Source organism: Lissotriton vulgaris, chromosome 2_1, assembly GCF_964263255.1.
Source record: "Lissotriton vulgaris chromosome 2_1, aLisVul1.2, whole genome shotgun sequence".
Lineage (NCBI taxonomy): Eukaryota > Metazoa > Chordata > Amphibia > Caudata > Salamandridae > Lissotriton > Lissotriton vulgaris.
In genome coordinates this window covers 2,018,395,692-2,018,411,189 of record NC_141687.1, presented here as the reverse complement: position 1 = coordinate 2,018,411,189, position 15,498 = coordinate 2,018,395,692, and the positions used below count along the sequence as shown (strand labels likewise).

Below are 15,498 nucleotides of genomic sequence, written 5' to 3'. Positions count from 1 at the left end.
GTATCAAAAAAATAGTATACAATAATCTCAAAAAACAATTCATGACAAGTTAAAAATCAGACATCCTACAAACATGGACACAATCATTGAAAGAGAGAAAACATACAATCACATTTGTCATTGGTTTGGACTAATTTGTGGGAATCACAAATTAAGTACAGTAATTACATCGACGATTTTCAGTGGAAATGAAATATAGCACCACCTTCTTCAGGACGACAAAGATTTTCCCTCTTAAGAACAATATCTAAAATTCCAATGAAAAGCACAGAGTTATAGTTTTGTAGAGCTCAAACAAGACCCTTGCAGATATCAGAGTGCTTTACAGAAAGTAAGGTTCTTTATACATCAATTAAATACAAGTTAAACACATATACATAACATCTTGTAAAAGTACAGCAGTAAAGTACAACACAGAATAATCCCGTTGAGTAAGGTAAAGGGTAGATATAATGTCTAGGTTGTCTAAATGGTCTCTTGTCATTGTAAGGATTAGTAGCGCGGGTACATTTGGTCTTAAAATTTCTTTAGATTATGCTCAGGTGAATTTTACTATGAGAATCGATTTTACTTCCTTTTTGAAGGATGCAGTGAAAGAATTAAGTCTGGTTTCTATGGGTAAGGCATTCCATGTCCTGGGCACCATTGCAGAGTAGGTTCATTTATATGTTTTGTTCTTGTTGAATGTGTGCCTACTACAGATAAACAGTGTCTATGGTTGATAAATTATTTAACACCTTCAATTTAATATTAATGTCCTTAAATTGAGTAAATAAAACTGCCAAATCGCATCTAAAAAGATGTCACGTCACCCAATAGGAATAAGGACACAATAGTTACACTATCTGTCACTGCCGTGCTGGTCACTGGTTGCCCCCCCCCCAGCCTCCCTGCCCGCAGCTCCCTCTGCGTCTCTTAACTTAAGTAAGCTCTCAGTTCAGAGACGCCGAGGGAGGACTGACAATCATGTCAGTCAGCATGACGTCGGACCAGCCACCCCCTTCAGACTCTGACAGGCATTGTCAGACCAGGTGCAGGCAGCAGCACAAGTGCGCATGACTGAGGAAGGTCGGCAAATTTTTTCGCCGTGCCCAGTCTTGCGCACTGGTGTCTGCTGTGGCTGGCGCATGCCCATTAGGAGAACGAGGATTGAGCAAAGGCTCAAGCATCAGTCTCCTAATGGGCAGGCGGGCGGTGAGTCACCCTGCTCTAAGTGAATCTTGGCTGAGAGGGGTTGCCACTTGCCAGCAGTGACGCGGCTGTTCCTGAGTGTCGGCAATGGACCCAAGGTGGCGCAGACCTGGTCAAAACAGGTAGGATTATATTTTATTTTAAAACTCCCCCCGGCCCTCGTGCGACCCCTCCCCACCCTCTGCGACACGCGACAGCGACACCCTCCTCCCCCGCGAGCCACGACTGAATCGGCTTTGTAGAAATTTCATTATAAAAATCCTTTTTCACGCAGAATAGAACCAAGAGGGTGCTCGGTCATTCTGTTTCTACTTCTTACGGTTTTGAAAAGCATTACCAGCTTTTTCATGCCAATCTGGATACCCGAAAGAGCAAAAATCTGATGCATGTGTCTTTTCCAAAAGTATACTATTACATTCAAAGCAGGGAAGGCATGATTGCCTAGGGTTTGCAAGACATCCACTTAGTTTTCTCTACTTATTTCCAAACGCATTTTCTTGACTCTGTCAGGGTGCAAACCTAGATTGAGAAGAGTTTTTGATAGCTTTCGTTCCTGACACGAATAGAAGGCAGTGGCACCAACTCTAACATGTCAAGCACATGGGCTGTGGAAAAACAATTGGAGCTATTTTCAAAATGCCTGGACAAGAGTATTTTATCTTTTAGTTATCCGGGAAGACAGCTGCGCTACTAGCTTTAATTCTACTGGAGAAGTACATCCTGTTCGATCTCTACACTTTACAGGCAGGTTTACTTGGTTTACAGGGAAAAAAAGGTCCTTCCTCCTCTGTTTGTATATTTGTTTTAGAGCTAAACCAAATATGTGTGTAGTTAAATGAAGACAAATTGATGTGGTAGGTGCACAGCTGGTGGGTTTATAAAGATGATTGTTCATTTGATTAATCTTAGTCCATATAGTTTACACATTTGGGTGCTCTCGAGGTGGCGTATCCGTACTATACGTCAATATTTGAAACTGAAAATGTGCTTTCAAGCATTGGAAGCATCCCTTATTGAGGCACAACCTTTGGTTCTTTAGAGAATAAGACTCCTCCAGTTATTTGATATTCAACTAATCTTGTTCATTATGTACTTCTCATTTTTGGCATGGATGTTTTAGAATTTAATTTTCATTCCATTATCACATGTTTCTTAACAAGTTTTTTACACATCGCTCCAATGCATTTCGGCCGTAATGGCCTTCTTCTGGGAGCTTTCCTGTCAATCAAAAGATGTAGTATCTTAGCAAAATAACCAAACCAGTATATACAAAGAACAATTATTCAACATTTCATTGCAACATTGTTTCAATCTCTACCCCGTATGTTTGTCACTGTTTGTTAGCGGAAAACAAAAAAAGAAGTTCACTCACGTGTCTAAGAAGCCGTGGCGTTTTGGTTACTGTAAAACGGTAACGGAAACGGTATTAGTTCGCATTCTAATGTTATGTTCCAAACAAACACGTTTATATACGTTTGGTGCGATATATAAGGACTTACTATTTTAAAGAATGCGGTACGCGGCAATTGCGTCTCTCGATGTTGTCCATGTCAGCTTGGCCGTGTTTGTGTTTGTGGTCTCAATAAAGGTTATATAACCACGTGGTGTTTAGAGGCCTCTAAAAACGAACGAGATTGTCGGCTGGTAGCGGCCATGTTGGAGTGGATAAAGCAAAATGGTGAAACGAAATAAACACTACCGAAACTGTGTTTTGGGTTTGTTATCGTGATTGTGATGAGTGTAATTTATGTGGGGTAGTGTTACACACGATGGATCGTGATGGATGGTGTGAAATCAACGTATATATAATAGATGTTAAGTCGCAGTACAGAAACATTACATCACCTGTCCCATGGACATCAAAACATTACATTGTTACAGAAAACAAGTAAATTCCAAACGATCATTAAGGCCGAATGACTTTATGGAATTTAATTTAAATATTCAGTGACTTTCCCTCTGTAGTAAATATTTGTTATTGTCTCTTCCCTTCTTTTTTGATACTTGTTCCAAAATTAAGAGTTTTAATTGTGAAATCTGATGTTTATGTTCATTAAAATGCACGGCGACTGATGGTTTTTCATTTTTAGTTCTTATGTTGGACTTGTGCTCGTTCTTACGAATCTTTATTTTCCTTTCTGTTTTGCCAACATAAGTTTTTCCGCATGGGAGACGCAATTGCCGCGTACCGCATTCTTTAAAATAGTAAGTCCTTATATATCGTACCAAACGTATATAAACTTGTTTGTTTGGAGCATAACATTAGAATGCAAACTAATACCGTTTCCGTTACCGTTTTACAGTAACCAAAACGAAACAGCTTCTTAGACATGTGAGTGAACTTCTTTTTTATTTTCCGCTAACAAACAGTGACAAACATACGAGGTAGAGATTGAAACAAACAGCACACAACAATGTTGCAATGAAATGTTGAAAAATTGTTCTTTGTATATACTGGTTTGGTTATTTTGCTAAAATACTACATCTTCTCATTGACAGGAAAGCTCCAAGAAGAAGGCCATTACGACCGAAATGCATTGGAGCGATGTGTAAAAAACATGTTAAGAAACATGTGGTAATGGAATGAAAATTAAATTCTAAAACATCCATGACAAAAATGAGAAGTACATAATAAACAAGATTTGTTGAATATCAAATAACTGGAGGAGTCTTATTCTCTAAAGCACCAAAGGTTGTGCCCCAATAAGGGATGCTTCCAATGCTTGGAAGCACATTTTCAGTTAGTTAAATGAAGACGACATTTACTGTGCCAGAATTTGAGATGAACGTATCCTTAGAACTACTTCTATCGGAGCTGACAGCTGCTGCCATGGATGAGCGCACGTGTGGAGTTGGCAGAGTGCTGACACTTATGTGACATATGTAATATAAATTGACACCTTCCAAAATTATTACAGCTTCTATCCTTATTTATTTCAAATTAATCAAATTGATTACTCAATAAGAATATGTCGATTTTTTTTCACAGTGGTTGTGATGTTCTTTATGGTTAAAATAATGAGTTTGGAGTTTTTGTTTTATGTATTAATTGCTCACATTGCAACTAAACATAAGAAAAAAATACATTAATCCTGGAAAGTTTTCAAAAATTAAAGCTGCTCTGTTTTGATTTAGAGGAAGGGAGAACGTATTCCAAGAAAGACACGTTTTCTATGTATTTTCAAGGCTGCCTTTTCAACCGTCCCTCCTACGTCCATCATCTTTCGTCCCGATCACTCTCTATTCTTGTCATCTTGTTCTTTTCAACTTCAGAAATTGAATCCACTCAACATTTTTATCACCCCACTGCTACAAGGCAATACACTTAATTGTTTTGGTTCTATTATTCGCATTGATGGTATTTTGATATTATTTTTGTGAAAATCTTAAATTCAGATGATTACACTTTATTTCTATGTAGATTTGAAAACCTCTTCTTGGACATTTTGCGGTTTATATCATTTGATTGTTTAAACCGATGTTAAACACAAACATAAATAAATGTAGTAAACAATGTTAAAGAAATGTAGGAAACATTGAAAATGACACGGGTCAGATGAGGGCAATTATCAACGTGTACAGGAAAAGGCCCATCTTATGAGACATGCACTCATTCAAGAACGAAGAGTACTTCAAAGGTGCTGGTTAACTATACATCGTTTTATGCTGCAAACCAGACCAAGAATTTCTTAATCCATGTGCCCTGCTTTTTAGGTCGAGGACTTGTCACACTGCTGTAAGCAGTGAGGGCGGAGTCCGAAGATTTTATGTTTTTTAGTTAGGGGGCTTGAACCCGCCCCTCTTCTCCATTGGCTGGCTTCCTAAACGGAGGCCAGCCATTGGAGGGGAGGGGCATCACTCAGTTCAAACCCCGTCTTTTTCGGATTTGGGGGCGTGTTCTTTAGGTTCTTTCTTTCTGTGACGTCATCCGTCACTCAAACCTAAAAACACGCCCCCGAATGCGAAAATGACCATGCTTTCTCCGAGCATTTCTGCTTTGCCTCGGAGAAACATGGTGGTGGTTTCCGGAGCTGCTCGGCTCCTATGGCGTCCCTCCACCTTCCCTCTGCCCGCAGCCCTCCTCAGTCCCGCTCTCGCCCCCCCCTTCCCTCCACCCGCAGCTCTCCTTTGTCCCGCTCTCGCCCCCCTTCCCTCCGCCCGCAGCTCTCCTTTGTCCCGCTCTTGCCCCCCCTTCCCTCCGCCCGCAGCTCTCCTTGGTCCCGCTCTCGCCCCACCCTTCCCTTCGCCCGCAGCTCTCCTTCGTACCCCGCTCTTGTGCGACATTCGGTTCTCGGATGGAGCTTCCGAACTCTGTGCCTTAAAATTGAATCATTTATTGTCGGCATCCCTGCTTTCAGGCTGCTGCACTACCTCCCCTTACTTTTTTTTCACCATTTCGCATTCAGGGTCCCACGAGGCTCCCTTATTATTTCAATCAATGAACTTGCCAGACCAAATCAACTACTTGTCTCTGCTTCTACACTTCTGACCCTGTTTGGGCAGCGGGGATCACTCATCGCTGATGAAGCGGCCATTATCAGCCCTTGTAATTCTTTGAGGTCACGGGGTCAGAGCCTGAAGCTGTTATGTTACCCCGGGAGCCGCAAATAGGGGCAGGTTGACAGCGGATTTCAAATAATGAGTTCATACGTACACAAAGCGGCTGTATCTGCAATGTCAGACACACATCATCGAGGCATAAAGAACCCACTTCCCCCCGCTTACAACATGGGGGCAGCAGAGGAAAGCTGGACGAAGACATCTTTCATGTGAAGCATAAGAAGAGCATAATGGGGATAATTACTCCTGATCGTGACCCCAACTGGCACGTCCACGCAGCAGAGTCTGCAGATATGTGACGTGCCACAGGGGCAGCTTCACAGTGGCTGCCCTGAGGATGCCATGCGGCCTCTGGCGACCAGCACCGGCTAGTGCGCCCACTTGCCACCGCTATCTCCCTTGGTTAGGCATGCAGCACTGAGGCCTGATTTCAACATATGCTCTGGCCCCCCCCTTCCCTCCGCCCGCAGCTCTCCTTCGTACCGCTCTCGCCCCCCCTTCCCTCCGCCCACAGCTCTCCTTCGTCCAGCTCTCGCCCCCCCTTCCCTCTGCCCGCAGCTCTCCTTCGTCTCCCGCTCTCGTGCGACATTCGGTTCTCGGATGCAACTATTGAACTCTGTGCCTTAAAATGGAATCATTTATTGTCGGCATCCCTGCTTTCAGGCTGCTGCAATGCCTCCCCTTACTTTTTTCTCACCATTTCGCATTCAGGGTCCCACAAGGCTCCCTTATTATTTCAATCAATTAACTTGCCAGACCAAATCGCCTACTTGTCTCGGCTTCTACACTTCTGCAGGAGACGGACTCTGCAGCAATGACACTCTGACACCCAGCAAAAAGGAGGACTTTGTCAATATATGGCTGCCTCCGGTCTGGATGAGTTTGAACTGGCTGAAACTTTACGCAGGCAAGATGAGAGACTGGGATAAACCTTTTGGCCAGACTATTCAGGCCCTCTTCCACAAGCAATCTCTCGGATTGTTACTTCAAATTGACCTTTGAAATTACATGTATTTCTGGAGCCGTTTTGTCAGCTTGGATCCACTTTGGCGCACTAGCTATATGGGGCGTGTCTTTATTGTTTATTACACATTATTTGGGCATTTTTCACAATTTGACTTTCATGGCAGTGTTTAGATGTTTTTCCACACAGATTTGTTTTCCCTCGCTGTGCTTGCTCCCCTGTCCCCTGGCTGTGCTTGCTCCCCTGCCCCCTGGCTGTGCTTGCTCCCCTGCTCCCTGGCTGTGCTTGCTCCCCTGCCCCCTAGTTCCCCTGCCCCCTCGCTGTGCTTGCTTCCCTGCCCCCTGGCTGTGCCTGCTTCCCTGCCCCCTGGCTGTGCTTGCTTCCCTGCCCCCTGGCTGTGCTTGCTTCCCTGCATCCTCGCTGTGCTTTCTTCCCTGCCCCCTGGCTGTGCTTACTCCCCTGGCTGTGCTTGCACCCCGGTCCCCTGGCTGTGCTTGCTCCCCTGCCCGCTGGCTGTGCTTGCTCCCCTGCCCCCTGGCTGTGCTTGCTCCCCTGCCCCCTGGCTGTGCTTGCTTCCCTGCCCCCTGGCTGTACTTGCTCCCCTGCCCCTTGGCTTCGCTTGCTCCCCTGCCTCCTGGCTTCGCTTGCTCCCCTGCCCCCTGGCTGTGCTTGCTTCCCTGCCCCCTTGCTGTGCTTGCTCTCCTGTGTGTGTATGTTGCTCTGGATGTGTGTGTGTGGCTCTGGGTGTGTGGGGGCTCTGTGTGTGTGGCTCTATGTGTGTGTGTGTGGCTATGTGTGTGTGTGTGGGGCTCTGTGTGTGTGTGGGTAGGGGCTCTGTGTGTGTGTGGGGGGCTCTGTGTGTGGGAGGGGGCTCTGTGTGTGGGGGGCTCTGTGTGTGTGGGGCTCTGTGTGTGTGTGTTTGTGGGGATCTGTGTGTGTGTGGGGGGCTCTGTATGTGTGTGTGTTGGGGGATCTGTGTGTGTGTGTGTGGGGCTCTGTGTGTGTGGGTGGCTCTGTATGTGTGTGTGGGTGGCTTTGTGTGTGTGGCTCTGTATGGGTGTAAATGCAATAGGTCATGCATTTGCGAGCGATTAACGTATTGGCATTGTAAATGACAATGCAATTTATTTAACGATTAAGCTATTGGCAATGTAAATGACAATAAGATGTAAAAATAAAAATAAAAATGTCATGCGCAATGCCAATAGCTCTACCTTTAATAATGCAGAGACCATTGCATTGTAAATGCTTGTTAGTAGAATGTACTAAGGCTCGTGAAATGGAGAGTATTGGTCGCTAATCAGTCAGATGTTAAGTGGATCACTCCTATTGTATTGGAATGTATGGTTTTCCAATCAGACAATACCCTAAAACTCCCTGGTGGCTGGCAACTCTTCTTAAATGGATGCAGTTCGTGAAATAACATTTTGATACAGCAGTCTTTATTTCTGAGAATACACGATTCCATAATTTGCAACTGGTACTCATCGCTATCCACATTGCATCCTCTACTGTTAAACTCCCAAATATAAAGCAGTGATCTTTCGGCTGACTTAAAATACATGTAATCTAATCAATGTTTGTAATTTTGTAAATGCATTGGAGGGTCGCCAACATATTCAATATCGAGAGTATACAGATACATCTCTGGTCTTCGAACTTGGTTTTTAGACATTGCCCATCTGATCACAAAATTAAAGAATTACATATAATCGGTTGCTTACTTTCCGAAATTAAATATCGCTCTCTAAGGTGTTTCAGAACATATCTCATTTTGTTTCAGGTAGTGTAAGCCTTGACTGCACACTATTGTATTTTTTTATTGTATTTTTATTTAATGCGATTTTATATAGTGCAAACTTTACCCGGAGGTGTCAGAGCGCTTTACATAAGAACCAGTTGCAAAACATAAGGACTAAGGATTGCATGCGTTACATAAAAGATACAAACAGAAAAAAAATTGCAAATGTACAAGTTGTAAAGTTACACAAGGAAGAGATACACACAGAAAGAAAAATTGCAAATGTACAAATAGTAAAGTCACTCAAGGAAGAGATACAAATGGATATAATCCAAGAGTCACATTAGAATGGTAGAGAGTACAAAGGTGTACTGCATATACTAGTGATTAGAGTTATCTCTGTATACATAGGGAAGGGATATGAATGGATATACTCTAGGAGTCACATAGGAATGGTAGAGAGTACAAAGGTCTACTGCATATACTAGTGATAAGAGTTATCTCTAAATACAGAAAAGCAGAGTTCGATTAAGTGGGGTAGTAGGGGGGGATCCAGTCACAGCACCAAGGGAGGGTGGGAGGGTGAGAGGGATACACAGGTATGGAGAAAAGGCAAATCAGAAAAGGGAAGAAACATTTGAGGATCGTCAAGGGGGAAACAAGGTAAAAGGGTTAAAGGACGAGGGAATTAGCAAGATGGCGGGTCAGGGTCCAGAGAAAAGCGTCCGAAAGCAGCAGCAAAATGGCGGCCAGGACAAAAGAAAAAGTAAAGAAGTCCAGGAGTGTCCATGGCGTAGTTTCTTTCTTTCGAATGTGGCTGCAGGGCTGCTGCCTGAATCTGGTGTTTTCACAGCCCACTGCTTTGTTTTGCAGAGGGGTGGATGTGCCCAGAGGGCCGCTCCGCACTGGCCCTCTCTACTGGCCCAGAATTGCGGGGGCTGCCGCAGACGTGGGATGGCCGGGGAGCGCGGCCAGGGCTCACCTTCCTCGGCAGGAGCTGCATGGTGATCCTGCAGGTCCGGGAGAACCATACATACATCACTGGTGTGGAGAGGAGCCTCCGGCGCTGCTCTGGCCCCTGGGGGCACGGGGAGCCCGGGCTCCGCTTCAGAGAGGGCCGGGGGAGCCTCTGTGGTTGGGTGGCGGTCTGGGTAGCTGCTCTAGCTGGTGCTGAGATCTGTGGTTTCAAGAGTCGCCCCCGCCTGCAGAGCGCTCATCGCGGGAGAGGTGAAGCGGTCTCGGCTGCCGCTGCGGGTCGCTCTCTTGTCCGGCTCTTACCCCACTCTCCAGAGTTCTCCCGAGCTTGCATATATAGTGGGCTGTGAGCCAATCACGCGGCTTCACATATTTTCCTTCTTGTCCTCAGGGGTTTACACAGAAAAGGTTTACGAGCAATCAGAATGTTTGTCGTGAGAGTAATTCTGTGTTTAAAAAGGAACAGCAGCAAAGTTTTAGGACGTCCTGGCTGTCAGTTGCAACTAGTTGTAATGCATGGATTTAATGAGAGGGACTGGGAGTGCTGTAAGAAGGGAAGAGGGATGGTTCATTAAGGCTTAACTACAGGACTAAAGATGCAGCAAAAGTTAACAGCTCATTGTGGTTAATGAGGTGACGTCATATTGTAGTTACTGTAGTGTTCATTGTGGGAAAGACTTTGCCGCATTTTCCTGCTGAAGTCATCGCATGAGCCCCAGAGTAGCTCCTCCAGACAGCCAGCGCCACTAATATTTGTTTATTTACGTACTTAATGCAGGGTACGCCAGGGCTCTCAAAGATCTTCATAACTGGCTTCATGTCTTTCTCTGAAAGACTACTGAGAAGTGTGTTTTTTTGTGAGGCCGAGCGCGATCTGTACGCGGTGAGCCACTTGATAAGTCCCCACCCCGACTATACCTCAGAATGTTTGACATGTGAAGGAGTGTTCCTGTTATCCTTAACATATTGCCATCAGCATGTTTGGTGCACACTTCCGACAGTTACATGAATGGATGCAAGAAATAAGGTTATATAATCATTCCATCTTATTAATAACTAAATAACATGTAAATGTTCTATTTTCTTTTTTCCGAGTTAAGTGATATTTTTTTTAGCCTCGCTACCAGTTATAGAACAAACATGTATGCATTTAAAGAGGCATGGTGCCCACTTTATACAGCCTAAAATGTTAGCATAACAAATAGCATAAGGCAAATAAACAATATAGTCACTCTTAACATTGCTGCATTCAAATAGATGCCTTAATGAAAGCCTGGGAGATGGGGTAAGAGGCTGAGTTCAAAGCATCCATTTCTGCTTGGCGTAGTTTATAATCGTGGGGGTTTCACCAAGTTAGCTGAGTGGGTTGAGCAAGTGGCCACAGAGGGTTCCAACTCCGGAAGTGTTCCGTTCACAGACCCTTGGTGTTTGTTTACAGTCAGAGATGCAGCTCTGCTGTTCGGGTTTGCTCACAGATAAAGAATGGCTTTGACCCCAGTCTCCCGAGCACTCCCTCCAAGCGGCACCACTGCCAAGCCCAGGGCTGTGACAAGGTGTATGGCAAGCCTTTGCACCTTAAGGGGTATGCGGACATACAGACTTTTATTCTTCTGTTATGTTTCTTGTTTTATCTGCACTGGCTATGAAAAATGTCCTGTTCGCCATGTGCCATGTGGCTTTTTAACTGTAATTATGGCGGCCGCACCTTTCGCAACCCTTGATGTTTAACGTTCATTCTTGTTTTGTCGGACCTAGATATGGAAAATGTCCTAGTTCTAGTGTCACACACTCTGTATTTGTTAATATGGCGGTCGTGCAAGGGGGAGTAAGTTGCTGGCTACTCTACTTTCTTTTACCTTCTGTGTGAGGACAAAGCTTGACTTCCTGATCACAATGGCTTTGCTTTTCCTTTATTTTCCAATTTTTACACAGAGAGAAACAGAGAGAGATGGAGCTAAGCAGGGTCAGAATGAGAGAGTGTAGCAGGAAGAGAGAGGAGTATAACAAGTATGTTGAGCTAGAGAGAAAAAAAGAGGGACATAGGAAGTAAGGCAGATATCGGTATGAACATACATACACAGTTATCTCTACTATAATCAGACACTGGAACAGGCCATTGAATGTTGCAATGTAAAATTGTGTCCCGCTTTGGGGTAACTTAATATTTTGTCTGCTGCAGTATGTTGCAAAGTCATCCTGTTCCCTGGGTACCCCCCAACTTTTTGCTGACTGGAACTGGTGGTAACTTACTCTGACTGACCATGGGCTCTGTTTAACCAGGTCCAGGGCCAGTGCCAAGCAATAAGGAACACATTAGAATACAGTTAAGACACCGAACATACAATAGGGTACACTATGGTATGGCGAGGTACCCCTGTAATTGGCATGCCCTACCCCATAAGCCCCTAGTATGTAATAGGGCAGGGGATTGAAACTACCTAAAAGTCTCCAGTATCCTGGGGCATGGCAGTTCAGAGGCTAGCAGATTCTCTGCACCAGCATGTATACAGTGCTGAAGCCTGAGGTCAGTTTAAAAGCAGCACTGGTTGCCAGGACAGCTTTTAAACCTTAAAGAGCTGCTCAAATTCAACTTTGATGCTAGAAAAACTGGGTATGGAAAATCTGCATGATTTCTGCAGATTCAGAACCCCTGAAGTCTCCCCTAGTTGCACAGGGGGTAGGGGTCCTGTAGAAATTAGGGAAATACTTATAAAATATGGTTTTATAAGCCTTGGTGCTAGAAAAGTGGCCAAAGTCATTTTCCCCATTGCAAACTCCATGGCCCGTACGGTAACATGGTAGGAGGTTATTGATTCATAAATATTGATAGGAGAGGACTAGCCGGACCATTCAAAGACTTCCCAGAATGGTAGTAGTAAATCCAACAATATGATATTGTTGAACTTCTCCTAAAGTGTACATACAAGAAGTTATAAGACTTTCTTGTTTGTAATTCCAAATTCAGCCTTTCAGTGGTCTGCCCTGATTGGTCAGAGTTACGTGGATTAGCCAGGCTGCTTTGAAGAGGTCATAAAGAACCCCTCTGCTGGGAGGGCAGTTTGCTGATCTATAGGAATGCAAGGCCAGGGGGCTGGAGTCGTAAACCATCCTCTTCAAAGGCAGAGGAGAGGCCTGGGTTTCAGTTTCACTATGACCCTCTTGACCCAGAGTCAGGGCTAGGCTTTAGGAAGGTATGTGTAGATGGTAGGGGGAGACTCCATGGAGATATGCCATCCCATGGGGTGTGTTTAGCCAGCTCTTACCTCCTTGCTGGAAAATCAGCCATTATGGATTTGGAAGAATGATGCACTCTCGGACAAACTAATGCCACACTCTACAGGATGTGGTCATAACTATGAGGAGTTGCCCTGCTCTCATTGGTCAGAAGTGACCTGGTGCTTGACCCAAAGAATTTTGAATAAGTATCTGAGAGGGGCAGAGCCCTCCAGAGCTGCTGCTTGAAACTTATAGAAGCAAGAAGTGCCCTGCTGAAAAGATTTTGCTGTGCAAGGAACTCTACGGCCTGACCTCTGAAGACTGCACCAAGTGAAACTGCAGTCCTGTGGATTATTTTGCTGCCAACGGACAAGAGTGGAACTCCCTGCAAACTGCAGGTTAACAGAGCTCACCTGAACAGCTCCACAAAGAATTCAAAGCCTGGAGTACCAGTGGATTTGTAAGGGTTTTGTTCAAGTGGATTGCGGAATTGAAGTTTCTCACTTTTAAGGACCCTCTTGGAGATTCCAGAACCTTGGATTGTGTGTTGGATACTTTGGGACCCGCAAGCAGAACTCCAGGAAGGTGTTCCGACTGGACCCCGCTTGCTGAAGAAGGCGGCCCACCACAGGGGTGAGAAAGTTCTTCAGAACTATTTATAAAGGTGTGTCCCTGACAGAGAAAATGAAATGACTAAAAGGGGCACTGTTGGCTTCTAAGCACTAGAAAAGTTCATATCTCTGGTTCCCTACAGTGGATTTCTTTCGTTTTTTTGGTGTCATTTAAAAGATAAAAATATTACCTATTTTTATAAATTGGTGTGGGATTTTTATTTTGTGTTGTGTCTTAATTATTTACTGAAATTGTGTTTTTAAATGCTTTACATACCTGTCTTAGGAGTTAAGCCTGTCTGCTCGCAGCCACGTTACCAAGGGTTGAGCATAGGAATAATTTTATAAGACCTATGCTGGGTCCTACCATGTGTTAGTGGCCTTGTTGCCAGTGGGAGACCTACATTTGCCCCTACCAACAACCCACTTACTAACACAGGAATATTTAACTATGAGAGAATGTTAAGTTTCTTTGGCAAGTCATGCATTGTAGACTGCACTTGACCCACATGAAATGACACGTGGGAGGCCTGCTTTGGCAGTGAATTGGATCTGGACTTGAGCTTGAGTTGCATGGTCAATATTTATGTGTCACTTTCATAGTTATTTAGACTGTGTTTCTGTTTATACTGTTTCTACCAATATGTAACCTTGAACCACAGTTTTGGTTCATTTTGATTGCAGTGGCTCAGTTTGTTTGGTTATTCACAATTCCAATCATGGGTAAAACATGGCTTGTTGAACATAGATGAGATGTACTTGCAAATTGTTGGATTGGGTATTGCATTTCAGGTTTTCAATTTGACCAATCTTTTGACTTCTTACCAACAACTGCACACTGCTTTTTCTCTTATCTGTCTTGCATCAAGACCCTGCTGGACTATGGCGTGAAAGAAAGCTTGAATAAGCAGCTATCTATGTGATAGGACATCTCTTTATTAATGTAATAACTGCACTTTCACAATTACTTTATTAACCTTCATGCTTTCACAAATTTGCTTGAAAATGCACCATTTGTCCACTCTTTTTTCAATTTTTTCTCAGGGGGAGAACCCCCCGAAGACCCCTTAGGTTTGGATGACGCTATTTCCGGGAGCATGCTGACTGTCTGATGACACTTGCAAAGAAGGAGCTGGGGTCGCTTCACCATCTTGAAGACTGAGGACCACATGACTTCTCCCAACCTTGTAACATGGCGAAGGAATACAGAGTTTAGGGGATATGACGTTATCTTACAGATGTACAGTCACTGTTCATCTCGACATGATGCCCTCACTTTACATCATACACTTAACATATCTGCTGAAGGATAAACAACTCACTGATAAAGGCAGACCTCATTTACATCAATGGTTCAGGTTTTTACCTTAACTTCCACTGAGAAAGGAGGCACACAGGCATTTTCAGCTCTTCCCACAATGACTTCCTCTAATGGGTCCCATTCATTATATGAGCACACGGGTGAGTCCTCTGGGACAGGGTCGGTGACCTTGTCATCAGCAGCACAAGGACTCTGGGATGCGGCTGCTGCTTGGGTGCTCTGGAAAGTTCGCTGCACCCATCCTGTAACTCCTCGACTCAACTAAGAGAGAACCAGACAAAGAAAACAATATCAGTTATTGACCATTGACGAACGATGATCCGAAAACAAACAGCAAATGGTGAAGTCTTCATATGGTGACGTCACGTTCAGCTAGGCTCGCTCCGTGCCCTGCAGTGGATGCACGTTCAGTACACGGGGCCTCCTTGTTAATGCATTGCATCCATACATCCATACCTTCATAAACAATGTCAATAATAAGCACAGGTATAGGACTTTAGTTGATGTTCAAAACAAGGAAGAAAATGTAGACCAGTAATTCTTTCACTTAGAAAGATGTCAGTATCATACCCTAAACACACACTAAACATAGTTCCCAAAGATCACAGTATAAACACAAAGTTATAAAACGACAGTGTGATTTTAAGAAATATATATGTGCATGAGCCACAACAGCAGAGCTAATTACTTGGCCTGATGCGTGATTTGCAGACAGAGAGTGCATGTGGATTTGGATGTGACCTATACAATATCATGCTGCATTGCAAATTGTACATTCGCAGGGGCTCGCAAAACAACCTACCTAATGGATATTAAATAGGATCATCGTAATTGTGACTCATTGTGATTGGGAGAAAATGCAGATATATTGGCCTGAAATGGACATGGGGATAACTTCCCCTTGCTTACCCCAACCCAG

General features: G+C 44.2%; 1 protein-coding gene across 1 annotated transcript in view; it reads right to left on the bottom strand.

Annotated features, from left to right (window-relative positions):
- The window catches only part of LOC147733659 (glycine amidinotransferase, mitochondrial-like), a 102,533-nt gene extending 87,699 nt beyond the window's left edge, over window positions 1–14,834 (bottom strand). Inside the window, exon 1 of the mRNA XM_086959003.1 lies at window positions 14,625–14,834. The gene's annotated coding sequence lies outside the window, so the exon portion shown is untranslated. The remainder of the gene's footprint in view (window positions 1–14,624) is intronic.
- Between the last annotated feature and the right edge of the window lie 664 nt (window positions 14,835–15,498).